Below are 27,213 nucleotides of genomic sequence, written 5' to 3'. Positions count from 1 at the left end.
CGTTTCAGCGTCTTTTTCACCTGGCCCGCCATAGATTCACCGCGTAGATAGCCCCTGGGCAGAACTGGGCCTGACAGAACGCGTCTCGGGCGCGCGTTTTACAAGTTGTTTTACAACCGGAGGATACAACGCCACACGCTGCGAAAGCCCCAGGACCTCCCTTCGTCTCCTTGATCCACGTGGAAGCGAGAGTCGCCGCTCTCTTTTGTCCTCAACACGGACTATTGCTTTTCGGCCTGGTCTACGGCTTTAAAATGTCTTCCTGTCGACGGCTCCGCGACTTTTAGGCCAGATCCACACTATCGGTTCGGTCCCGGTCCGGTCCCGATGAAAATCACATCCCTGAGCGTTCACACCCGTCCGACTTGTTAGCGCGGACGCTCACGGATATGGTTTTGATCGAGACCGGGCCGTGACCGGACCGATGGTGTGGAACGGGCCTCAAGTGCCCAGGAACATTGCTCGCTCTCAGGAAAGGATTTTGTTTGCACTTACGTCACGTGCGGGATCATAAGGCACATTCGGAACAGTTGTCGAATTTTGCCGCGAACACCTGTTGACTGAGAGGCTGCACGAAAATCGGCGTGTGACCCTTAACGAATCTCCCCTGTTAGCTAGAACTGAATAGAGATTAAAGTACGGATAACACTTGGGAATCACTTTAGATACACCAGGAAGATGTTATACTTAATACGTATTACAGTAACAGTAACAAGAAATACGATGTGGTTTGCATAGACTATAAACGAAGGGAAACGTTGCTTGTCCACAAGCAAGAACACTTGTAATACTTATAATACGCTGCTTCCTCAAACACCGCGTAACAACCACCATCCACGCCATAACGCAAATAGTCGGGGAGGGGCTGTATCGCAGCTCGCCTTTCCCGATCGCGATTGCCCGTTTCTCCAGCGCTTAAAAATCTACCAACTACCGGGGACGAGTGATTACCGCTACCGTTGCACCGAGACGCGGTGCCCGCAACGAGAGCGTTTCATTAGCCTTTAAACTTCGAGCATTAAGGTAATTAAGCGATCACGGGACTTATATAATCGCGGCGTCGCGCTCGGAATTTATAATCGATCGAACGGCGCCAGCCGTCGATACTGGAAATACTGGATATTCCGGAATAAGCTTGCACTCTCACTTTGCATGTCGACACCCTTTCCGCGATAGTCTAGCGGCCGGCGCTGATAAAACTGCAACGCTTATTAGGTTTAGAGGCGTCGCGGCGGTTCGACGGGATGAAGGAAAAGGGAGGGTGGTAAACTCGATCCTGCTGGAGATACGCGAGATAATCGCAGTAACTGGGACAGCAAGGATGGCAAGAGTCGCAGCTGTCGTTGAGTGTCCTGGTATCTTTGCTGAAGATTTCAATTGCAATGGGTTCGGAGGCTCTGCGAAGGCGAAAGGAGCAACGACTCTGCTTAATTGTTGATGGACGCGGCATAGGTGGATCTGTTATAAATCAAAATCGACTGGCGCGGTTTACGCGCGAGAGTAAGTTTACGGCGAAGCAGCCAATTTCGAGGGCACTCGCAGCAAGCTTTATAGCGTAGTCGAGGAATTACGATGCGGTCGACCGGTACACGTGTACCGGGCATGCGAGGAAGGGCCGCCTCAATTATCAAGCTCGTTTGTAGCAACATTGTTTACAGCGTCTGCCCGATGCAAGTATTTATCCGTGGGCTTATTCGCCGACGGTTTTACAGCCCGTCCACGCACGGACTTTACGTACGGTATAAAAGCACGCGCACGTATCCATTCGGCGAATAATTCTTCATTAGCTGCGCGAGGGACAGGCGTGTACGATTCCCAGGCTAATATATCAGTGAAGCGCTGGTAACGATATTGTGCAAAACACGGGCGAACGTTTCAACTTTCAACGCCGTGGTGACAATTATGAAAACGAGGGGTAACGATTACGCGCCAGCCATAGAGGGTCCTCTCGAGCTCGCGGCGTCATAGATGCCGGGCAGGGAGGACCCATTGTCTCGTATCTGTTAACCGTATCGGAGGAAAAAACCACGACTGCCGAACGACTTGGGTTCTCAGGATCCTTAGGCAGGACCCTTGGTCCGCCGAGGCCCAGCGCTCTGCGGTCGGCTGTCGTCCATAGGGAAACGTGAAACGGGACGCGTAGACCCTGTCTCGGAATTCCCCTCCCCTCGTATCCATTCCCTGCGCAGGATTCTTTTGTTTCCCGCCGCGGAACCCCAGTCGAGATCCTATCTGACGTAAATAATTATCCTGGAGGCCAGCAGATGCCGCAGCCTCGCGTTCGACCGCAGCCGAACGACCGATGCCGAAGCATAGAACCTCGGGATTTTCATTTTAATCGGCAGTCCCGTTTCATCCTGGCCGATTGTGCCCCTGGAAATATTCGGGATACTTGGGATCGTTTCTCGGTGCCGCCGCGGGGTCTCGGGGAAAAGGTAATCTGCTCGTTTCCTTTCGTTCGACGAGGAAAGGATCTCGACGTCCCTCCCAAACAACCCCTTAGCGATATATATGGACGATCGAGAAGGCGACGATCACTGGGAACGATTGAATAGTGCCAACTTTTGGCGATACCCGATAATTTTCCTCTGAACGTAAGTGAACTCGATACGGACATTTTTATGGCTCGCGCGTGATTGAGGTAGTATTAAGGTACATATTGGTTTCTTTAGTTTTATGGATGTAGGTCGTTAGAAGCGACTTGCTTTGGAACGTATTACACTGGACGATTGTTTCAGATCAGCGAGGAGGATTTGATCGTGACAGTGCTTCTTGGTCTATGACATTGAGATCTCCAGATATTCCTACACAGAGACGAGCAAAATTTTCATTTAATTCAGATATCTCGTTAAAAAAATACCATGTAACCAGGATTTCTATTTCGTATTCAATTCTCAAACGCGAGAAGCTTGGCTCTATAGCAGATGCCACCGATAAGTATTCCTTTTGAACAGCTATCGCGAGGAATATTCCCCTGAAGTTCAATTATCGTGTCTATTACAAAAATGGACCCGCAACGCTTCTCTTACAGCGAAACCCCTAGGGGCTTCAATCTTCTCGAGAAAATCGAAAGCTCGGGATTCCGCAACAAATTTCCCATAAATTGCTGACATAATTTCCAAGCTATTCCTCAGGCGTCTTGTCCCTGATTCGATAAACAAATTACACGGGGAGAGACTCGCCTTGACTCGCACCGCTTTGCACAAGCGAGCTTAATGTCACCCCAGGGATGCAATTTCCAACGTTTTACTCGCGACACACGCTCCGCGCCTCTGGGCCTATTGTCTATCATACGTGTACACCACGGAGTCGCCATTTATCTTCGACAGCGCTGTCACGATCAAGAAGAAGGGAACCTGGTTCTGCCTTTTTCCACACAGCACCAGATTAATCGATGGAACTGCGGAATTCTGGAGGTTATGCAACCGCGAACTGGGCGCTGAAGATGCACACTGCAGTCACCGGTGAGTGCACATTTCTCTTTCACCTTTACCTTATACATACTTTAACGCAGAGAAAACCTGAAAATCTCTTATAGGATTGTTGCTCGCTCGCTGCGAGCACAAAGGCACGATTAGATAAGATATTAGCAAGGAGTTACTGCAGTTCAAAGTAAAAGGAGTTGCGACAGCTTCGTATATTAGTTACACAACGCGATTGCATCGATTATCGCGGGTATTAATAATCGAAAGACAGTCCTAATGGTCGGTAAGCGTATCGCGCGTAATCCACGTGTTAGTTACATCAAACACGTAGATTGGACATTTGACTTGGAGCACAAAGAACTCTCCACGAATACCTTCGAATGGGAAGTTAAAATTAGCCAGTTCCTACTACTTTTTCTCAAATATTCCATTTGAACTTTCCAACGTGTCGCTGGAATTTTGTCTAAACACACTTCCTCGTTCCATGGAGCTGTTCAGCCTGTCCGTCTGCAGAGAACAACGATCCTTTTCTCGCGAGCGAGCCGAGCGGAGGCAGCGCTAATTCAGGATAACGCGGCTCGTAAAGCCGCTTTTAAACGTACATATTTGGCGGGATGGAACGTTTTACGATGCGCTTTGCGGAGTTGCTCCGCGGCCGTTCGGGATTTGTTTGATTCATAGCTCTCACCGTAATCCGTAAATTATCCGTTTCGCGGACTGTTCTTCCCGATCGGTGATAATTTATCGGGCTCGCCGGGCCGACCTCGTTTCCAGCGACACTTCGGCCGATCTCGTATCCCGTACGACGGATCTGGAATCCTGCTGTCCCGTAGCACACCGCCTGTCGCTTGATTTACGATCATGATCGATCGTTGAACGCGTGGGGACGACTATCTCCCTGTTTCTCGGCTGTGTCTGAATCCCTCGATCTACTATTTCCTCCGGCACCGTCAGACGGAAGTGCTCCACGTCCAGGCTGCTCCTTGGCTTCGCCCTGCCCCTCTTCCAGGCACGAGAATCGCTTTCGAGTTCACGGACACCAGAATCTAAGCTTTATATACAAAGTCGTGGATTTCATGGCGAAGTTGCTGGAAGCATTCGAAACGTTTATCGGTGAACTGTTTCACTGGACAGTGGAGTGCAGCCTTCAACTGTTGGCGTCTGATACTCGCTGTTTACAATAAGTTCAATGCTGTCTCGTATTTTGAGAGTAACTCTTCTTTGGGTATTCCTAAGCTTTGTGCCTTGAATCTTAGTCACTTTCTACTGATTAACATTGTTCATTAATACAAGTATCTACCAAAAGGTGCTATCCACGAAGCTAGTAACTAAGTGGCTAAATCAGATCAGTGAAATCCAGATGCAGCGATTCGCAATCCACGATGGAGATCGAGAAAGAAGAAGGTGAAGAGATTTTCCCTTATTTCCGTAAGGGCGACCTCAGCTGTTACGCGAATGGCTGCATACCTGTCCACATACCTACCTCGTAGCAGATAGTAACGAGCGGATACCGATCAGGTGCCGTTTTATCGCCGACAGATGCTCGGTCCGTGGGCTCGAAAGTTCTCTTGGTAATGACTAGTGAGATCGGTAATGGCTGGTTGGTTCGCCTGTTCCACGTTTCGTTTCTTCTTCTCTTTTCTTGCGGCTTGTTGCTTCGCCGAGACGCGTGGCTCGGAATAATCGTGGTTGTTCATGAGAAGCCGATTGTCTTCGAATGTTGGCACCCCCGCGTGACAGGGGACGCCCGAGGTTTCGGTGCATCGAATAAATTCAAAAATATCACGGTCACTGTTCAGAAACTGCTATCTCTAAAATATCTGAAATTAACTTTAATCGAAGCTGAAGAAAGTTTCCACCTCACGGGCTACTTTTGGTTACTTTAAAGGGTACCATAAATCCTCGCTTTACGATCTCCAGGATGTTGGTACGTACCCCAAGTCAGTCATGAAAAGTAAGGAGGAATCGTGAGACCATTCCGCAGCAATAAATTAAACAACTCGATTTCTCGTGGCATTAGCTAGCTGTCTAATATTCTACCATGCAAAACGATGGCTTTAATAGTCGTTGCTTTCGTCGTTCTTCCTGGAACAGTTGCTTCCGGCTAAGGTAAGAATTACACGCGGACTGGGCGCTCGAAACGCTCGATTGCGACAGAAGAAACGGAGAAGCTGAAAGAGTCGGGCGCACCGTGAACGGCGAAAATCCGTGCTGAAACGATAATGCTCCGGCTGTGCGAACCTTTACGGGGCTGGTAATTATCGTTCTAGCCGGACTAACAATGCTGGCAACTGTCAAAGCCCGTAACTGCAACGCGCGATGATTAGTCGACGCTCGCTAAAAGCCGCTGGATGGAGACTGGGCGCAGCGCGCGAATCTGCGAGCAGTTCGCACGTGCGAAATCATGATTCCCCGAACACGGGGAAGAAAGGCACCCTCTTCGAGTGAATTTTGTCTGGTGTTCAGTGTTGGAAGGTTGGCGTATTGGTCGTCCATAAAATTTGCACTCATCCATATTTGCATCGATGTTTACTTCCTGAAAATCTCGGTCAGAGTTGAACTTGATCATGAGAAGGATGGGTAAAGGTGGACAGGACGCGATTTATTCGCGGAAACGTTCTGACCCGTTCGTTTCAACGAATTCATTTGTCGGTTATGTTTGTCAACAAATGGATTTAGCTTTGTATAAACCTATAAACGTTAGGTAAGGTTGAGGAGATCTCCGCACGTTTTTCTCGCGAAGCGTCGTAAAAAGAGGACGATACGCGTAAGAAAGGGACAGTAAAAACCGGGAACGCTCTGTCAACACCCTTGTACGTAATTTGCAATTTTAATGGCCGGCCATGAATCCCCTATCCCGCACGGTTCAAGTCGGCTGTGCTACACGGGGATTTGTAACTCGATAGGATAATAATGCGAGACTGATGCAATCATGCAAATTAGTATTCAATGGCTACTGTATTCTTCACTTTGAGTCGCTCAATTAGAGATATTATTGTTTCGCAGAGGCAAATATATAATTATTCCCCGATGGTAGCGAGGGCGATCGAAGTTGTCTTCTTCGGTGGGGGAACAAATGTGGAAAGAAAGAATTTCTTCAATTATTAGTCTTGCTAGATGTTTATTTTGAAGTGGAGTAAACTTTCAAAATTTCTTGTCAGAGTTTTAACAGTTATTTTATGTTCGATTAATACGAGTTCTCGAGGATCGTATACTTTTGAACAGATATTTAAGGGTGAAATATAGAAGTTAGGAATATTCTTTAATTACTATTATTTAAGGAATTGAAAGCAGGATATATATGTATAGAAGTGAAAGCAAATTGTGATTTTTATACAATTATATTCACCGAGGTTTCAACTTCAGATTTATCTAGGTACTTCACAACATTTCCAGGAAATCTGCTTGTCACAACTTTTACTTTTTCATAGTATAATAAATGTTCCTGTTTAACTAGAACTTTACTTTCAAGAAAATGAAAGTTTCTGATTTACACAAAAATGTATGGAATAAAAGTTTCAGTTAATACGCTGCATTTTATAAGAATTTTTCTCGGAACAGAAAAGATAATCGTCATAAAATTACAGTTATTTCATAATTAATTGAAAATATTAACAGTTTCATTCGACCCCTGAATATCAATCTCTCAAGCAAAGCTATTCCAAGGTTGTTTCTTCCACGTCAAAACACCAAATTGCGTGTTTAAAAGCTTCGAAGGGATTCGTTATTTGCCTGCACGGGCAAGATCGAATATTCTGTTTACGAATAGTTCACCGGTCGGTTTACAAATGAAAGAAATCGTAAGACGAAATCGAACTGGCGCGATGAATGGCGAGCACACATTCGACTGTTTGGGCTGTGAATTCAACGAAAGCCATGAATGAGCTAACGTTATGTTTTCATGAGTCTCACGTATCGCTCACGGTGTAGTAATCGCGTGACGGTGTGCAACCATGCTTCGTATGCGCTTTTTCACCACCACGTGCACCGTAATCGCCATTATCGGAGCTTAACAAGCTGTAAACAAAACGTCGAGTACGCCTCGTTAAAACAAACCCCACGACGAAATATTTCAATGAATAAATGTTGGTCAGCTGGTAGAGGTCCGCCGTAAACATCGGCACCGCGAAGCACGCTTCTTGCGCGCCCTCTCGCATAAATTATACAATCACGTACGCCAGGACCGGGATTACATAACCGTAGGGTTTTATAAGTGCGACACGAGTTTTATGTCATTTTACGGAGTGGCTATAACAGAACTCGCGATTCCTCGTGCCCTGCTCCAAAATGGTCACCGAAGAACATCCCTTACGCGATAGCTTTGCAGCGAAGTAAATCGACAGGCGTCCGGAACTCTAGCTAACCCTCGTGCACGAAAACACGTAGCAACGACATGACAATAAAGAAAGGAGCAGACGCGTCTCGCGGGCCGCTCCAAAAACGACCATCTCACGATTTCAAATCGCTACACATCCCCCGGCACCCTCGTAACTTGTCCGTGGCCCCGTTCCGCGAACAAAACCCCCTTACACAATATTTGAACACGTGACTCGGCCGTGCCCCGACGAAAGTCACTTTAGACAGCAACAGTTAAGCGATCACACTATTTGTTTTCTCCATCTGGCGCGGTGCGTAGATATATGCAGGACTGGTCGGGCCCCAACATTCTCCTGGCGATTCACGGCGGGGGGAGCAAACCACGGGGCCTTTGTACTGTTACAACGACCCGTAAAGAAGTCGATATTATTCCTACGTACGACGGTAGTTACCGTTGACATTCCAGGCCTCGGGGGGTTACGAGCGGCGCTACGCTCGTAATTTCTCTTTTTTAAATTACGTACGGCTCGCCTATGCTGCCCGCCTTTCCACGCTCCTTTTCATACGCAGAGGAACTGCCCTCGCAGTCTCCTCTGAAGCGTCAAGCTCAGAGGTGGAGAAGATTGGGATAACGCGGAGGATCAGCTTCATTGTTCTTGTAGGATTCATTTTTTTTTTTTTTTGAAAAGAATATGTGAAGTATCTTCGCAAACGAAGATCGTTTGAAAGATTCGTGTCAGTGAAATGTAGAGCTCACTGACTTTATTTAGGCGAAGTTGATAATCTGAGACGCCACGGTTACAGCTGTATCTCGGGGGAACGAGGTATGCTTAAAGTGGGTTCTCGATACCTGCGCGCTGAAGAGTGTGGACTTCGAATTAGCGGCAGAAGCAAACAGCTGTTGGGCACCGAATTCCGAGAGTCGACTGGAGACTTGTTCAAATAGAGTAACTAGTATTTCGATAACAACTTACTTTGCGAGTTTCGTAAGCAGAGAAGCTCTATATATAGAAAGTCTAATGTAATTGTAACCACTTAAATATACCAGCTCCAAAGGTTAATTCGACTTTCGATTGCTCCATACACGCGATCGTAGATAAAAACACGAATCGTATCGCTCGTAGACCTTCCACTTACAAAATATTTTCTCGGATCACGTGGGATCTCCCCGAGACACTGATAACCGAGAGCCTCAGAAGTAAAGCCTCCAAAGTAAACGGAGAAGTCGAAGGTATAACGTTCCACTCGGATATAGAGTTAGTAATATCCCGGCACATATTAATATTAACACTTGACCGGAGCAAGAATGGACTTATCAGAGTACCATGCACAGTTAGACTTGTATTTCTTGATCCAATAGGCCTCTAACATCTACCATTACGTTCCCCGAATCGTATCCGAGTCTCGGTGAGCTCGGCTCGATCCCAAGGACCCACGGCGAACGTTGGTCGTAATCCCAGGGCACTATACGCGGCCGATTCGCGTAATACCTCACTAGATCTTGTTTACAGGAGCACGGAAACACGTTGGAGCGATTTACGCCGCGTACGAGAGTAAACGAAGCTCGCTATCGGCTGAGCGATTCGCAATATTTGAGTTGAACATACGGTTGGAAACATCGATAACGGGCCAGATAAGGACCACGGTGGCCCCCATAGCCGATTGGTTCGTTGTTCGATACGAATGCAATAACCGTGGCAGATAATCGAATTACACACACAGATGCTTTATCGCCAGGTGTACTGCGACGCATTATTCCCGGGAACGGCGGCGCAAATCGCGCGCCGATCGCCGATTTATCCATTCCTTGGTGAGCGAGATCGCGTGGGCGGCCAGGTTCATAGGGCCAGACTCGTCTTCTCACGATTTCGTCACCTTGACATTTCGAGAACTGGAATAATAGCGACGTCCTGATAGGCGAGGCTTCCGCGGTTGCATCAGAACTGGATGCACTTCGCTGCAACAGGAGTCGCGCGTCTGCATGCGAAAGGGTTCAACTGAATCGGTGCCGATGTTAGATGAACACGAGATAGCTCAGAAGGGCCTTGGTTCTGTGCATCTGCGATTAAAGGAGGGTACGGCGTACGCATTATCTTGGCGACGAGTTTTATCGCGGTTAAATATTGATGTGTGCCGGACATCAGGGTAAAGAAAGCTCGACACGCTTTGCGTCTCGTCCCGATGTCTTAGGTTCAGAGGCACCTCTTCGACGTTCTCCATGTATTCCTCCATTGTGGTTTGAATTTTTAAAATTGCGAATAACACGACCGTCGTCTCTTCTTCGCTGCTTCTGAAATTTCTGTATTGGCTCAAGAAGGAGATGATACAGTCTGGAAACGATTTTAGAAAGCGCGGCATTGCTAAAAGTTAATCGCACGGGCGTAAAACATTATTGGAAAGGAACGGACGCCCACGCGCTGCCTATCACGGGGCCGACAGCTTCGTTACCTCCGTACAGTTATTTTCCGATTGCGTTTGGAGACCGACAATAACGTGCTAAACTACTGTACGAATAAACACACGTCCGCGAGCACCGCTGCGCGGCGCAGGCGAAAATGTTTTATGTGAAACAAGACTCGCGAGAACACAATAGACGGAAACAGGGAATTGGAGTTCTTTGCCGTTTCAATCTTTACCCGATGGTATAAATATGACGGAGATCAATAAACTCGACAGAGCAAGCAGTAAAATGATTTTACATTATCCAAATGCGCAGGAGCGTCGACGGAGCCTCTCTAACCGAAGTGCATCACTTTCAAAGCATTCTTACCTCTTCAAGAGCCTCCCGCTTCCTTCCCAAGGGTCCCCATCGAACGAAAAACACATGATCAAATGAAAACGCGTCTGGGACAGTGTCAGCCACACGCAACCAAGACAATTGCATGGCCGTGCAGAGGCCAGGCGTACGTAATACCGTCAGCCGTCTCTTTTATGTAAGCCCATGACACGCCGTGCTCCCGATAACGCGCGCAAGATATACCGGCTACGGATCTAACGCCTCGATGACATCGGCTGCAGGCCAGTCGCGTCTCCTAAGCAGATGGAAAGGGGGACGATAGAACGTACACGACGTTCGGACCGACACGGTCGGGGGGACGTGAACTTAATTCTCTCCGCGGGTTCGCATGAACGCAGGGGAACGTAGCCTCGTGGAACGACGGTGCACACCTATGCCGCGGCGTCAGGGTGTTGCACGGTGGATGTATGTCGAGCACGGGCAGCGATAAGGCGCGGCTGAAACCGGCCCAATCAGCTATGTTTCACGGTACTCGCGACATTACCGCTTTATATCACCTATCGTTCCCCATATATATTTGGCCGAGCGTGTGTACACACCACGAACGCCCTACGCGGTGGAGGCGCGCATACTTGAGCCTCCGCAACGTACAGGAATGTAGAAAACGTAAACGCCAACCGGACGATATCGGTATCCTCTGCTTTATGGTGTCGCCGGTCTCGTTCCGAGAGGTTGGATCTTTACGAGTCATCCCTAGCCAGACGTTTCTCCTTGGGAGCTACACAAGCTCAGATTATCGCTATCCTTACTACTGTTGTCCCCGATTCCCTGTTGAGTCTGCTTTTCCCTTGCGTGCAAAAGTTTGGAGCTTGGGAAATGATATTTGAGGCGGGAATAACGGAGGGCTGATGAATTAGAGGGTTATGCCTAGCTAGCTGGCGAAAAAGAACGCGGTTTTCGGGAATTTTTTGTGGAATATCTACTGTATATTTTTTTACAACTATTCGGGCATTTTAAAAGTACATATGTGCAGCAACTCTCGGTAATTTTTGTAGTAGAAAAACATTGAAAAATTAACGAATTGCAGCCATTCTCGCGGAAGCTGTTTCGAGAAATGGCGCTGTACGGTGAGCATGATTTCTGTGAGCGGGATCTTCTAAAATTAAAAGTTCAAAAAGATTCTGTAAATATATGCTTGAATTCAGTAGATGAACGAAGGATTTTATATTTTAACCAGAACTCTATTTGTAATTAACGGAAAACGAACAGACATTCGACATTTCAGACATCGAAAAATGGTGGTTTCAAATCAATTTTTCGAAAAACCTTTCGATTGATATTCCACAAAAAATTCTCGAGAATCGCGTTCTTTTTCGCCAGCTAACTAGGCATAACCCCTTAAGACGGACTGTTTGCGACGAAACTCCTTATAAGACTCGCTGAAACGTTGAATCCAGACGTCGAAGTAGCGATGAATTACGACGATGCGGAGCACACGTATTGCTTTATCGCGGTTACGTAGATGACGTGGAAACTATGATTTAGAAAAGGTTTGTACAGGACGTCGAAATTTCGGCGAATCGAAACAGGAGAACCAGCGTGTATTGTTTGATGCAACAGCTGTGCTTCGTTTCAGTTTTGAAACGTTTGCTAAGTCCTGCAACAACAAACGGGCACGCGGAATCGCTAGTTACCACCGAGGGTACGCCAAGATACTCGCGTGAGCGTGAAATTCGATCAGCACTAAGAAACATCGAGCTGCACACTCGTCGCGGAACCACTCACACGCGCGATTAAAATTAATCGCACGCGTAACGACACACGAGCTGTTTGCCGTTGCGCTCCAGCTTCCACCGCCATAAAGTGTGCTGGCCACTCGATGCTTGCCTTTCAACGCGGTTTGAACACCGATTCGATCCAACCAAAATCGATCCTAGGCGGTGGGAGCTCTCGAGCGCTGCGGGCTCCCTGGAGCGGAATCTCGCATCAATATTCCGTTCTTCGGCGAGAACTAATCGCGCCAGACGTAGGTTACAGTATCAGCCAGCCCGTGTGTCGAAACTGCAGGCCACGTCGATGGAAACAGCCTGCACATGCCGAGGGAACAATTATAAAATGGCGAGTATTGCCTAATCGTCGATCGTTCTGGCGCGTTCCCGGGCAATTGTACGCCTAAGCAGCAGTCGCAGAACCGGGTCTTATGTGGGCGAACTCGGCTAGACACTCGGAGACACCTCTCCCCGGAGAGTTGAGTCAGCGGTTCCTCGCATAAAACTGATTCGTTGGGGCTTGTGCTGCTGCTCCCATCGCGGGGATCCATCACAGTTAGCACTGTTCCTTCGAATTAACAAGAAATTATCTATTCCAAATATCCCGCAAAGATTGGGAAATCGCACTACAAGAATTTTCTCAAAGGAAATCGTATGCGGCAAGTAACATTTATCTCTGTTAAGCAAGGGGTTATTGTGTCTCTGTGAAGGCCTCGGGTGATAAACACGGATATTCTATATCAGTGTGTTCAGAGTCCCTGGCTGATGCGCTTTAGAGGCTAAAAGAAGAATGTGCTTCCCTTTAATTTCGAGTTAGCCGAACCCCTTGGCTAACGTATTCACTGCTGCATGCAGGAGAGGCAGAGGTGCACGTGCTAGCCGATAGTTTCATCCGCCAAGGTTACCTGCAAGCACTTATACGACCGTGCGCTCGACTGACAGATTGCAATGACCGACAGGCCATTAATAGTTGCTGTTATTCAGCATGCGAGGCTGTGGCACGAAGGGATCACGGGTACTTTATGGATATGATTGCTGTTTGCCCCGTAGCTACCCGTGCACGTTCGTGCGCGTGTACAGGTCGTTCTGCAAGTGATGCTGTACTTTTTCACCCGGGACGCAACACGAGGTCGGTGAAGCAGTAAAGGAATTCTCGATCGAGCCTTTCTCCAATCATTTCCCTTGGATTTTTGATTAACATCAGACATTACTCGATTACAGTCCTATTGGATACTTTTACGCGATTTCTTCTCTTGGCTCTCGACATTCTTTCGGTACCATATCGTAGGAGTATCCAGTTACTGACAAGCACGGCCAGTTATATCCATTTCCTCGGCAATAATTTATCTCCCCAGTCGCGTGACTCGCAACTCACTTCTGCGAGGGGCTCGCTTCTGAATCCTCGTTTCACCGAAACCAGTTTAACCGAGGATATTTCTCGCAAATTCTCTTCGCTGGAGTTCCCAGACGGTTTCGCGCGCACGTTGGTAATTGCGAATTGTGGCTGGGTGAAAGAATTTCTTCGTGAGATAGCCCCGGCGCGGCGCGGTGTGCAGCACGAGCGCGCGAGTGAAAAAGATCCGAGAGGAGAGGACGATACTATCCGCGGTATACGCGAACTCTCTCGCAATATCCACGGCGTGAGAATGCAATCGGGAAGTGGAGGCGGCGATAGAGCTTGACGATATCGGCGCCGGTGGAGCCTGATAATATTCTCGATTCTCCGCGGCGGAAAGGTTAAACGAGCAACGCGTAGCATTTGCATCCAGAGATCGTAGGATAATTGAACTTTCGTCTTCGCGGTGGCTCCGTTTCCTGCTCTCCCCCTCGCCGGCGACGATGCACGAGGACGCGGAACGCAAGAAGCCCACAGTTATGGTCTCGGGGGTCCCACGTTGTTCGTAAATTTTCCAGCGGATCCAGGCGTTTCTGTGCTGGAGATTGATCGACGATTATGATATCGTCTCAGCAACTCCGCTCGCCTAATTGATTATTTATGTAACGAGATACTCCCCCCGTTCGCGCATTGCAATTTATGGAGCTTCTTGCGCGATTTCTCGTCCTCTCCCGAATCGCTGGAAATATCGCGGCGGAGCGCGCGCGCTCGCTTGCGTAACGCCTGCGCGCGAAAACATTAATTATCCGCGGTAAGCAAGAAACCACGGCCGATTAGAGTCCCGCGAATGATTAATATGGAAACGGCGAGAGAAAACGCGGAGGGCAACGCGATGCTTTTTGTCCAGCGACGAGTCAATAAGGGTTCGCGCTGCTGCGCTTTCAATGCGCAACAACGTCCGAGGAGGACGATACGTTAAATAATTCTGCGGACTTAGAAGGGATGTTTTCACCCTGAAAAATTGCCTGACACTTCTATCGAGGTCCTCCATAAATCTGCGCACCTTTAAGAAAATCATATTGTTCGGGTAACCGAACTTCCCTTGTTAGTACCTGTAAGTAAAAGGTCTAATAGCACAGATCTTTAAATGGATATACTTAAGTAGAACGAGGGATACTTTACTGCAATCTACTTAGGGAGAAGGGATTAATCTCGCTCGAGGTCGTCGAACGAAAAAGTCGGCAGTCCCGATATTTCATCAAGGATCTTCCGCGTTCAGCTGGAGGAATCTAATTAGCGTAATTGTACTATTATTACGTTAATTCGCTTGATCGCTGTTCCTCTTATCGGGGCCTTGATCCTAAGCTTCCAGCAACGGGCAGTGTTGCGTCATCGGTGTTCGCAGAAAGCCCGCATTATACGCTGTATCCCAGGAGAACCGAACGATACCAGCCGAATCGGAGTCGCCAGAGTTGGAGGGCAACGAGTATCGTTTACTCTCGGCCCCGCCGAGATCCAGAGGCCTGTGGATGCCCGAGCTCCATTTTCGAGGGCGCCGTGCCCTCCCAGGTCGGCGAGATAATCGGCAGGTTGAAGTTCTCGGTACCTTGGCACCTCCGGTGCTGCGGTAGGAGCGGGAGAAGAGGTTCGAGGCGAGGCAGCCAGGCATTCGCCGGCTCGGTTCCCGCGCAATTTATCCGCGCGCTCCTTACGAAATTCCCGCAGATAAGAGCCACGGGGTACCGAGGCACGTATCGCGCCGTACGGGCCAGGCAAAGGGGGAAAAAGCGAGAAGGGGCACGCGGACAGGGAAGAAAGGAGCCGACCCGTGAGTGCGTGCGTGCTTGCATGCGTGCGCATAGGTCCGTGCACGGCCGGAGCCATACGCACCGCGGGCAAAAATAAGGACAGAAATAGCCGCAATTACCGGCGAGCTGAGAGAGACGGGCATATCCATCATCCGAGGTCATTTGAATACCGCGGTGCCGAGAGGAGAACGAGACAGGCGGGATCGACAAAGACCGAGGATGGATCCTCCGTGGAACGAACGGCGAGGAAGCGGAGACCTGGAAGCGAGGAGGAGAGACCTGGAAAGGTGTAGGAGGAAAGGAGATGGGCGGTGGTACGTTCTACGTGAGGTTGAACACAGGTAAGCGGCCCCGATGGGAGGGAGACGACGATAGCCGTCCGCGAAGGTGCGCAGAGGGAAGACGGAACCGGTTGCCGCAAGAGGTAAACACGCGAAGGTGATGTACCCTCCGTGCCTCTCTTCGTCACTACAAAGTGCCGGGGCTCCTTGGGGATTTCGAGTGACGTCCCCGAAAAGTCAGCGAGTTGGAGGAGAGTCGCCGATGCGGAAACTTGGAAAGCACCGCGTCCAGAGAGCTGCCCGTTCGTGTCGCTTTCCAGTCGCGTTGGTACGGGGACGGCTGGGAAGTGCGGCGTGCCTCGTCCGCGGGACTCGAATGAATTTTTTATTTCGAGGAAAAAAGGAGCAGAACGAAGGAGTCGAGAGGAGGATGGGGTAGATAGAGGGAAAGAGAGGAGAGGGTGACTCTTAAGGCGATGAGGGAAGTGAGTCGTGTGTGATGGATTTAATAGACGAGAGAGGTACGGTGGCCAGACGAGGTGGACGGGTAAAAAATTACACGAATTCCTGGTTCGGATGGCAGGTGTACCAACTTGTTATTCCGCGATTCGGTTCTTGCGCGACTTCGAGGGAGCAGAAGAAAGGCTAATGTTTTGATCCCGCGCGGATTTCACTCACCGCACGTCGTAATCTCCAGACGTATGCTGACTTTTGCTCCGGTTAATTCCCAAAAAAATCCCGGCCCCGGCTGTTTTTCAACGCGGATCGGGTGAAAGTAGCTAGCTCGCTGACTTTTAAACTGCCCTCGCTGCTTTCCCATAAAAAGCTGCTCCCCGTGATTCAACGTTGCACGGCCGAACATGTGTCAAGAAATTGGCCGGATCGATGAAAAAACGATCGAGATCGAAGACAGGCCCGCAGCGGAACGCACCAACCGCGAGGGGGACCCGAAAAAACACATCGAATCAACCGTATTCCCGTGCGTTTCGTTATTATTCCATGCCTTCCATTAAATTACCTTGCCGTTACCCGCTGATTGTTACTGCCCCGATAAATTTCAAAGCCCGCCTTATCAATACCTTACGTTTACAAGTAATTCGCAATTCGGCATTAGTGTCTACATAATTCGAGCTACTTTTAACGTCATCAGTGACTTGGATTCATTTTTTATAGTACATACAGGTGCTTAAAGAATGAAATTCTAAAAATTCTTTGACTTTGGAACTTACAATTAGTCGGCGTTAAATTGTAGAAATTGAAATAGTTGCTGGATCATTGAAGAAAGTGTAAAAAAACCGCTCGGAGGCTATTTCGATGTAGCAGCGCAAGTTTTCAGGAATTTACGCGCGTTTGGTCTTGCATGGAAAAACGACGTTGCATGTGCGCCAATCTAATTTATATTTCGAGAAATCGTTGCCTCCGAGAAATCGCTCTATCAGCGTTCAATAACGTAGAATGTTTATTGACACGTGTCAACGGGAACTAGTTAAAAGCCCGGCGTTATATCGCGCAGTATACCCTGGCCGTCGCTTTTTGCCGTCTTTACGACGGACGAAAGAGCCGCGGGATTTTAAGAGGAATGCCAGCTATTATCGGTCGGCTCACTCAAGTTCCACGTAATTTTTAATCTGCCGCGCGGGGATATTGCTGAAGCCCGTTCGCGGAATGTCGATTCCGTCGGCGTAATTGAAAGGAGTCGCGCTTCTTACCTGTCCCCCAGCTACGTCCACATTCCTAAACTGCGCGTCTAATCCTCTCGTATCTAATGCTGCTGCAAATTGTGCGCCGATTAGTCACGGGGCTTCCGTAATAGTCGTTGTCATGCACAAATCTCGAATCTAGCTTCGAGAACATTATTCGCCCGGTGGCACGAGCAACGGGGTAATTGTGTCTTCGCGAAAGCTCGACAAAGCAGGGTTTTCAAGCAAACATCGTCGGTTAAAAAGCCTGGCCTCGCAATTAAAACCTCTGTCAGCTAATGAATCGTGCCCAAGTCGGTGCAGTTCTTCGGGGCGTAACTCATTTACCCTTTTTGCCTCGACGCTGCACCGGGAGAAAGGCGAGACAGCCCTCGTGTTTACCATTCCTTTTCGTTTCCGCAAATATTGGCAACCGTGGGACGAATCGTGGGAGGCTGATGGCCGAGGACGAGCAAATGAGGATTTGTCAGGCCACAAGCTCTTCTTTCCGGCGAGCTTCGAGTGTCGACAACTACTCGACTTGCCTTTAAACACCCTTGATTATCCATACATGTCTCTCTTCGTTTCTAATACAACCTGTTGTATACATTCAGACGCTATATCGAGTTTAAAACTGGCGGGGAATATATCGCTTCATAACAGAAGTATAGCGAACGGAACGCGTCGCAAATCGCGACGTTTCCTTGCCCTAGCGAAGAGCCTTTCGAGACTGACGCGGAGGGGCTAAGCGTGGCCTGGGCAGTTAGTCTCGCGAGAACAAGCGACAGAACCACAACGAGCTTTCGATAAACAGTTATAGGTAAACGATACAGTTATTGCCCAGGGTACAGTAGTTGACCACTTCAAATTTGTGCCGCCATAGTCTAATGAACACGCGCGCTTTCGCGTCAATGATGCACTTTGATCAGAAAAGACAGTTCTACCTTTCGTTTCAACCAAGAATCGATGATTTCAGTACAAGCATTCCGCCGTGAGATCGTCAGAAAGTGATGGTGAGAGTTGGATTTAATAAAAATGATTTTACAGTAAAAAATGTGCCATTTTCTTTTATATTCAGTAAGTGGTCAACAACTGTACCTAGACCGGTCAACAACTATGCCCCGACCGGTAAATAATTATACTTTTGAATTATGTTTTTTTATAATAGCATAACATTGAAACTACTGATTTCTTCAAAGTTTCTTTGGTGTTATAATCATCTTCGATACTTTTCTTTTCGCCTGGTATAACAAAATTTCATTTATAAAATTCAAGTTACTTATTCCGTAGCTTTTACCTAAACTGAACCTCTTAGATGATCAACTACTGTAACGTTTATCCTATTATTTACCACCAATCGCATCATTATTTCTACCGTACCAGTAACCCTACAAGGAGCAAGAATATTCATCCCTTACCGTGCTCGTAACAAACCCACTTCAACTAGAACCGCGAATCCCCTGCTTCAACCCCTTAACAAGGAACGTTGGCAGTCTCGCAGGAAATGGAAAGTCCGTCGCCAGACGGTGATTTTTGCAAAAGATGGTCGAGCAGCGGGGACGCTCGTTCGATTTTCTACGCGTTGAACAATGGCTCCTGCTGCTAGCACGAAAGTAAAATACGAAGCTGCGGACAAAGGGTGTATAGACAGGAGAGGAAGAACAAGAAGGCGCGTGAGCCCGGGCGCGCGCGCGCGCGCGAGCTCGCTTCTCAGCGTGGAAGGCGGGAAAGGAGGGTGGAACGAACGAACGAGCGAGCGGAGAAAATAAAAGGACGATAGACTCGGCGGTGTTATCCTCACGGCGCATCTTTTGCACAGCCCTGTAGCCAGGTAGAGGTATATTCGGTCTGGGGCCCGTGAGCCGTTGTAACTCACTGACGTATACGAGGGATTCATTACCGCTGGAGTCACGTACCGAGACAGACTCGAACGTGCAAATGGACTAAATAAATAATTTCACCTGGGATTATTATTAACGAGTTCTCGGAACTGGCGCTCAATCTTTGCCCGCAAACCGTGCGCCCGACTCGTCGATGCTTCCGCTAGGTCGCGAACATCTCCTCAACGTTCGCTTAACGGCAAAGCAGAAAATCTTTAAAATCCTTCGATCAAAAGACCAGGTGTAATTAAGCCGAAACGTGTGTGAGCGTTACAGTGAATGAATGAAGACGGCTCGGAAAGAAATTCAGCAAGGGGTGGTGTCGCAAACACGATTCCGCGCAATAATCCGCGAGCCCGTGTCGAGGAATTCAAGGAACGCGTCGGCCAACGAGTCGCCGAGTAAGCTCCGTGACACGAGCTTTATTCAAATCCTGTCGGTTGGCGCGATTTTTTTCCTAAACGCGAATTCCTCGGGTAGCGGCGCCACTGCGCTTTCCGAACCGGTATTCTCTTCTGACCAGCGTTATAGTCGACGTGTTCTATGCCCGTGGTATACTCGGAACACGGGCTCTCCGTGGGGAGAGTTAGTTGCACAGATGAGAGAGTCGCGGTGCGAGATGGCTCGAGGGTGTTTAGGCACTTTTCGTTCCCTCTCGCCATGCTGTTTAACGATGAGAAAATACGTGAATCTTGATAGAAGAAGCCGCCAAGAGGACCATTTAACAGAAATCTGACGAAACCAACATTTCTTCGTGCAGATGTAGTAGTCGAAGCTTCGTGCAATCGAGAGCATCGGGGTGGAGGACACTTTAATACCCTTCTCTCATTTTGAAAATCACGACCAGGCATAGAGCACCCGCGTTCCTGCGCCGCGGTGTCCCCTGGATCCACGGCGATTCTTCAAAGTCTTCGTGGAGGCCACAGTATATACTTTCCAGTGCCACTTTTATCTGATTCGCGTATAGCAACGCGCGGCGTTGCAGCAGGAATGCGAGTCGAGCGTTCCTCCGACGAAGCATCAGAGAGGAGAACAGGTTGGGGAATAAAGCAACGCGCCAGCTGTAAATCGCGCGTCGAAGCGCGAGATACGAGCTTGGCCCTGTCCTGCATGACGTCTGGCCAGCCGCCATAGAGATTCATCTCGCGCTTCCTTATGGCCGTCAACGTCCTCCACGTTATCGGAATTATTGTCTGCGATTCCTGCCCAGGATACGTCTGGAATTCCTCCAAACGATCTGCCCGTGCAGCCCCAAGAGCTGACGCGTGCTGCAGTGCTAAGGTCGACGGCGTTCGGGTTGGAAAGAGATGGGGATTCTTGTGAAACAGAGATTCGACAATGCTGGGATGTTGTTTCGTTGCAAGAAGCTACGGAAGATGGGTGAAGGTAGTTTGGGGTTACAGTTGAATCTTAAAGCGTTAGACCTTCGAGCTGCTGAAGTATACATATATGTATCTCATAGCAAACTGTAGTGGACTTTAGATATGATAGTACTCGTTAAGAATTAAAAAAAAAAGGTACTCAAGAACTGTTTCTTCATCCCTGCGTAGAACTGTTGCGTTCAGGCTTGCCTCGTCGTTTTTCACGATCAGTATTTATGAAATCAGCACCAACTCGATACCATTGCATCAACAGCGAACTGAATGAAATTCTTTCATAATTAGTTCACGATTATTGTCGCTTGACCAGACCGTACGGCCCACTTCCTTCGAGCGGTACTTTCCATCTAATTACTGGTCGATTGCCGTCCATTTTTCAAGCGCCCCTTGAAGACGCATAATTTCGTCATCGAGCGTTAGATCGAGTCACACCTCAATGGACTGCTTTACGCGTGGAATCGAGAAATCAACGGGTGAGGAGCAGATAGCGAGCAGGATGAAGGGCGGACGACAGAAAGAGACAAATTCGACGGCAGAGGGGGAGTCGAAGAAAGAGAGTAGGAGAGGAGAGTATGTCGCGGCTAAATTTAGGCCCACGCGCGCATAAAACCACCTGCTGATTCCTGGTCAACTCGTGCGATCGTTATTATCGTCACGGAGCAACCCGTGCATCCCATAATTACCGTCACCATGGAAAGTGAATCGCCATTTCCGGCTGCGTGGAAACCTTAAAGCTCCCACGTATCGCTAGGAATTCCCAGTGCTCCAATTTCACGTCCCAATAACCTGAACTAATTTCGAACAGCGTTTCACAGTGTACCATTATGGACTTCAGTCGTAAGTATTTTAAATAAAATATTTATCGCTATTGAAATATTTATTTGTATAAAATAAAAATATATCTGCTTAATATTATTTAATACATTTTTTGTTTGTATAAATAGCCATTGTTATAATTCGCGCAATTTTTGTATATCATTGATTTTGCAAAGCTAAATATAGCACACTAATAAATTTACGAGTTTCTTTTCGTTCGTCTGTGGGCGCGCATATACTTGGTGGACTTTTTTGTACCTTTCTTTTAAAAAGGTAATTTTGTGGATTAATTATATACCTCAGAAGGATGATAGTGACTCGTCCTTCCGTCTTACCCTTAATTACAAGTTACCTTTTTTGTTTTGCAAACTCAAACACTTCTGGATGATTTTTCAAAGTCCACTCCAACTAACAGCTCAGCGTCGTCCTTCGAGGAAGCGGGAAGAAGGCAAGGCTGACGATGAGCCGACTTTCGAACAATGACAAATAGAATCTCGATGGGGCGTTCTCGGTCGGCAATTTTTGCAGCATTGTTCCTGCGTTGCTACGCGTGTTAACGTGGCTATGTTTCTCCACGGGGTACCTTTTTGTGGGGGCGAGGGGTTGACCGTAGCCAAACAATGCCGTAGAAATAGTCAAACCACTTGAGGGGAACAATGCAGGTACTATGTCAGTGTTCGAGCGAAAAATGTCAAGGGCGGCTTCGGGGTGGTTTCTCAGGGTTCAGGTCCTATTAAACGATAGAAAGGGAGCATCGACAGGCACCTGCTAAAACCGAGAAGCCACCCCTCTGCGCGGTTCACTTGTGAACTCCGTGGGGAAAGGTGCATCAGGGTTGCGTATCTTGGGCACTCCAGAGAATCTCACGCAATTGTTAGAAAGTCTCGAGGGCTGAAGATGATTGATACAAGGGCAGGCCTGGACCTCTGGCGTCTTGATTTCACTTTTCTGTAATCTTTGCGATATTATCAAAATACGATGTCCATCGAGATTCTTCGCTAGCCTCGAATTCCTGCAGCTCGCATAATTAAAGGTACTGGAAGCAATGCTCATAATGTTGCGAGAAACCAGAATTCTGTTGACTAAAAGCTTGACGTGTAGTAACCTTCATCTGCTGCTACGTTCTTCTCGGAGCCACGGTCATTCATATTTAACATTCGCATTTTTAAAGGAAAACCTCTGTCCTTATTTTCGCGTCGATCTGGTATTCCAGTACGGCCTTTAGTTCTACGGAACCGTATGCTTTTTTCGCTATTTACCAGCAAAGAACGTTCTCGCTTTGGGGCATAACCTCCACCGGAGAATCGCTCTCGGCCGCTGGGCTCTTTGTCGGGGCGCTTACGTTATTTCATATTTATGGTGAAGGCAGTCTCGCGTGGTTCGCGGAAAAAGCGAAAGATCGATGGCAATCCTCGGCAGCGTGCAATCGTAATTTTTGAAAAGCCTGCTTCCGCGGAACGGCTGCGAGCAACGGAGTCTTCTCAGAAACCGAACGCGCGATGTATTTTCACGCCTGTCTAAGAAGGTGGCTTTTACGTAACGCGATTCCACATTCTTGCGAGCGCGGCACTCGCTGCTCGACTAAGTAGGTACAGTACCGGCGAACATTTCCACGCCGATTATGCCAGCGAGCAGTGGTCCTAGCTCCCCCCAACAGCGACCTGTTTCAGGAATTAAGAATACCTACGAATCGTACAGCGAACGCTTCAATTGGTGCAGCGGAATTGAGAATCCTCACCGTTGCACGGGATTCGGAGTGAGATTCCCGTTTGCCAACGTACCACGCTCGATAAGATATCGCTTCCTCTCTTCCACCCTAAGCTGCAGCTGCAGCACGCCTCGGCAAGGTCGTGGCTTCGTGTTAGAATTCTCTGCGCCATCTGACCCCTAACAAATAGCCTCCCTGGAAACGTTTTATTGGACATCTCTCGGGAATGTTAATCGCGGCCGTGGCACAACGCCCACCCACCGAATGCTCCAATTTGGTAAAATCAGTTGGCCGGCGTCCCAGCCTCCGTCAGAGCGGACGCTCGTGGAACACATGTTTTTTCCGCGTCCAGATGCACTATACGCAACCCTCAGGTGTAGAGGACCGAGGGGGATCATGCGTGGCCGTGCATCCGCACACTCCGAGCCGTTCCACGTAGCGACAAAAGGCCCGTGGCCGTAGAGAGAAGTGTATACCTAGCTGGCCGCTCTCTACCTGGCTAGAGGAGCAAAGTAGAGAAGCCGAGTGATCCACCGAAGAAGGACGAGAAGTTGGAGAAGGTGGATGAAGGAGGAAGGTGAGAGAGCCTCTGCGGCGGGCAAGGGGAGCGAGGAGGTACGGGGAGGTATAGGGGGACTAGGAGTTGTCTTGTTGCCGGTTGAGAGGGGTTCCGAGAGAGGCGAGGAAGTCTGACAGAGGTAGCGAAGGAGAAGGTGGAGAGGCACTCCGGTGGTGGCGACTCCGTTTGCCGACGCTGGTGGTGGCGGTACCGAGTGCGGTGGTGGTGGTGGTAGAAGGTGGAAAGGGAGAGGCCCGGAGGTGCAGGAGAGGCAAGGAGAGACTCCTGCCCAGCGTGGACCTGTGCGTCGTTGCATGGCCGACCTGGAGACTCGCTCTCCGCAAGGTGAGACGCGCGGACCGAAGAGGAGGCCTCGAAAGATCGGCAGGAATTCTCGTGAAAGCCGCCTCTTCCTTTCTCGTGTGTTGTTGGGCGCGCGCGCTCTTCCTCTCGGCCGCGGACTATCGTGGAGCCGCGAGTGATCCGTGAAACAACGCTGTGTGCCGCCGCGATATCGTTGTCGCACCCCGTTACCCGTTCTGCTGGACGTTTTCGAACGGCGGGACGCTTGGCACGCTGATGGGTGGCTGCGATCTCAGACTTTCCAGCCTTCGTCGCGCGTAAACGGAGCAAGCGGAGCACACGGGCACGTTGACAGAGGGAGGATCGCGAAGGACCCCGCGGTATTGTTGTCAGTGGAAACAGGTTGGCTTGGTAACGGCGACGATAAACTTTGGGATTTTATGTGCCCTCTCGAAGGAACGACGAAGGAATTCGTTCCTCTCTCGCGGCCAGGAACTCGAGACGACCGAGAAAACGGGTTCGTGGAAGCGATGCCAGCCCGACACGAAGTGCCCCGTCAACGCGTTCGACAGTGATAACGCGCGCGCGCGCGCGTGCACCTCTTATCAGCCGCGTAAACTCCATCTCGCGTGGCATCGCGATCAGTTGATCTCATGGACGCGCCCGTCTGAAGACGTCTGCCGCCTTCTGTCGCGCGTGTCCACCGTCTCGCGTGACTCTTGAAGCCGTTGATCGTCCAGCACGATCCAGCGACCATCGCTCTCGGTAAATACCGCCGGTGAAATCCCGTGATCTCTCCGGGCATCCAGGAACCACGTGCACGCGGCCCTTCCCACAGGGGAGCAAGTCGTTTACGTGAAAGTGCAATACGGGTTTCAACGGACGAATGCCTCGAATGTTCTGAGTGTGGTGCACGCGGCGACGAAAACTCCACGGAGACACACTCGCCTGTTTTGAAAGTGAACGTTCGTTTCCTTGAAGTTTTGAACGTGCAACGTGTCGAATGCCTTGCCTTGGATATTTCGTCGGTCGAATCGCTCCTGGATCGGTGAGTGTCTTTACACATTCTTCCTCTCACGTTCGAGCACCCCGTTGTTTTCAACTTCAGCTGGTCGACATGAAATCTCCACGCTAGGTACTATAACAACACCCTGCAAAATTTAATTAATGTTTTCTAAGAAAAAACATTCGAGTTTCGTAAGTCACGAGAACGAAATAACTGATAATACCTCTACATTTAAAGAAGCAGAAATGAAGCATACCTTGGAACCGATTTCCTAATCAGTGAAACGTGAACCACGAGGTATCGCGATATTTCTTCGCGATTTGCAGTACCCATACAGGAAGTACTCAAATTTCCTTAATATCTCGATGCTCCTCAAGTTCAACGCTACCGTGGACCATACCCTACCGTACTCTCTCCACCGAGGACTCTAGCAGTCTTCTCTAACATCCAGCGACTTGAGGTCGCAGCTAGAGCGCGGCGAAAGTTTCTGGAGAAACGGCGTGGAGAGTCGGGGACGGCCGCTCTGGGCCCGGTAGATCGACACGCCTTAACCTTTCTTGCGTACATTCTTCCCTCGTGCAACACGGGGCCCTCTCCTCCGAGTATCCTCGTCGACGTGGTCCGTAGCGCGCGCTTTTGCGCGCCGCCACCGAAACGCGCGCGTTTTCTGTAAAAACCCCCGGGGCATACCGACCATCGCTTTTCAGGGCAAAAGATTTATATAGGGCCCCCGAGAACGGCATCGCCGGCGTGTTTCTTCCACGAAATCGCGCGAGCCTAGACTTTCACGTACGCGCCGCGACGCACGTCCCTCCCATAAATTCTCTCCCCTTTCCCTCCTCCAAACGTAAACAGATCCGCGGAATCATTTGTAGCTTGTCGCGGGTACTACGTGACCAGATGTACCTACACGGGTTTTTGCTGGACCGCCTTCGTCCACCGAACGCTCTAGATCATTTTGACGCGGCGCGGAGGAAAAAGCGCGTCTCCGCGTGAGCAGCCCGCGATCCGAATTAGCACTTGACCGACCTTACTCCGATTTCGCGGCGCGGTCGCGCCGCAATTCGATCACCTTGCCAGAGGTGTATCGGATCTAGGAACTAACGGTGAACACGATCTAACGAGCGCGTTGCTCGGTCTCCTACCTCCCCTGTCGTATCGATTTTCATATTTATCTCGATTGTTGGACGTCCTGTTGGATTTTCTGTCCGGGATCTCGAGACCGTTCCCTGAAAAGCTGACGAGACGCGGTTCGACGGTCGGCGAACAGATTTCCCGGCTCCACCTCCCCCTCTCGGCACGTTCCAATTGCTTCACAGACTCGTTGCACACGCGTTGGGTCGTCAGAAAAGAAACTCCGCGTCGATGTCCAGGCCTTCGAGCACGCGGATTGCACAAGCCTGGAATTCCTCCTTCGCGGCCTCTTCGGGGCCTCCGGTGCCTAATGTTCGCGGGATCGTTAGTAACTGCCGGGGACTTGAACGCCGGGGTAAGAAGCCGTCGGCTTGCGTTGGCGGCAAACGCCCGTTTGAAAAACATCGGTCTGGAGGGCATGTGACATCTGCCACTGCAACTCGGGGCCATTAGGTGGCTTACCTTTTCAAACCTTTCAGCCCGTGGGGAAAACGTAGGCTGTCCACCTTCCACCCCTCCGTCGTTGCTCGTCCTCTTTGGGGTGACCGTTTCGTCGCTACGTGCCCCGAATTTACGGAGCAATCCTCACTTTCGGCCGCTCGTTACCACTTGCCCGGCACCGGTACCGCTATATCAAGCTCCTGGGTACCTGGGTGTTCAAATAACGGATGTTCAAATGAGGAATATCGTGCTGCGCGTGTAATAGTATGGCAGGGTAGAATATGCGCGTCAATTGTCATAAAGTCTAACATTGAGCAGCTCTCTAATATCATTGGGCAACATTAAGTAGGGGAGACCGGGGTAGGTTGTAACACGGGGTTAATTGTAACATAAGTAAAATCTTTTGAACGACAAATCTGGTAAGCCACAGCATGCGAGAGCTGCTTCACGATATTAGCACCGTCGATTTTAGTGACACAAACAAGCGTTATGTATTCATTTTGTGATTATAGCCCAGAATTTTAGTATTTAGAGCACGTAAGTTAATGTTGTCTTAGCACTTTTATTTCAATTAACCGTCATTAGAAACCGTTTGAATTTTCGCTTCTTTGTCGCAAACGAATCAGTGCACATTG

General features: G+C 49.2%; 1 protein-coding gene across 3 annotated transcripts in view; it reads left to right on the top strand.

The window, feature by feature from the left end:
• The window catches only part of Egfr (epidermal growth factor receptor), a 144,175-nt gene that overhangs the window by 52,824 nt on the left and 64,138 nt on the right, over positions 1-27,213 (top strand). For 2 of the 3 annotated variants that reach the window (XR_013084997.1, XM_076808741.1), the window contains exon 1: positions 23,999-25,045. The exons of the other annotated variant lie outside the window; for it this stretch is intronic. The gene's annotated coding sequence lies outside the window, so the exon portion shown is untranslated. Of the gene's footprint in view, positions 1-23,998; positions 25,046-27,213 lie in introns of those variants that run through there. 3 annotated transcript variants of the gene reach the window in all.

Source organism: Andrena cerasifolii, chromosome 3, assembly GCF_050908995.1.
Source record: "Andrena cerasifolii isolate SP2316 chromosome 3, iyAndCera1_principal, whole genome shotgun sequence".
Taxonomy (NCBI): domain Eukaryota; kingdom Metazoa; phylum Arthropoda; class Insecta; order Hymenoptera; family Andrenidae; genus Andrena; species Andrena cerasifolii.
The sequence above is the reverse complement of the archived record's forward strand: the minus strand, read 5'-3'. Positions and strand labels throughout refer to the sequence as shown.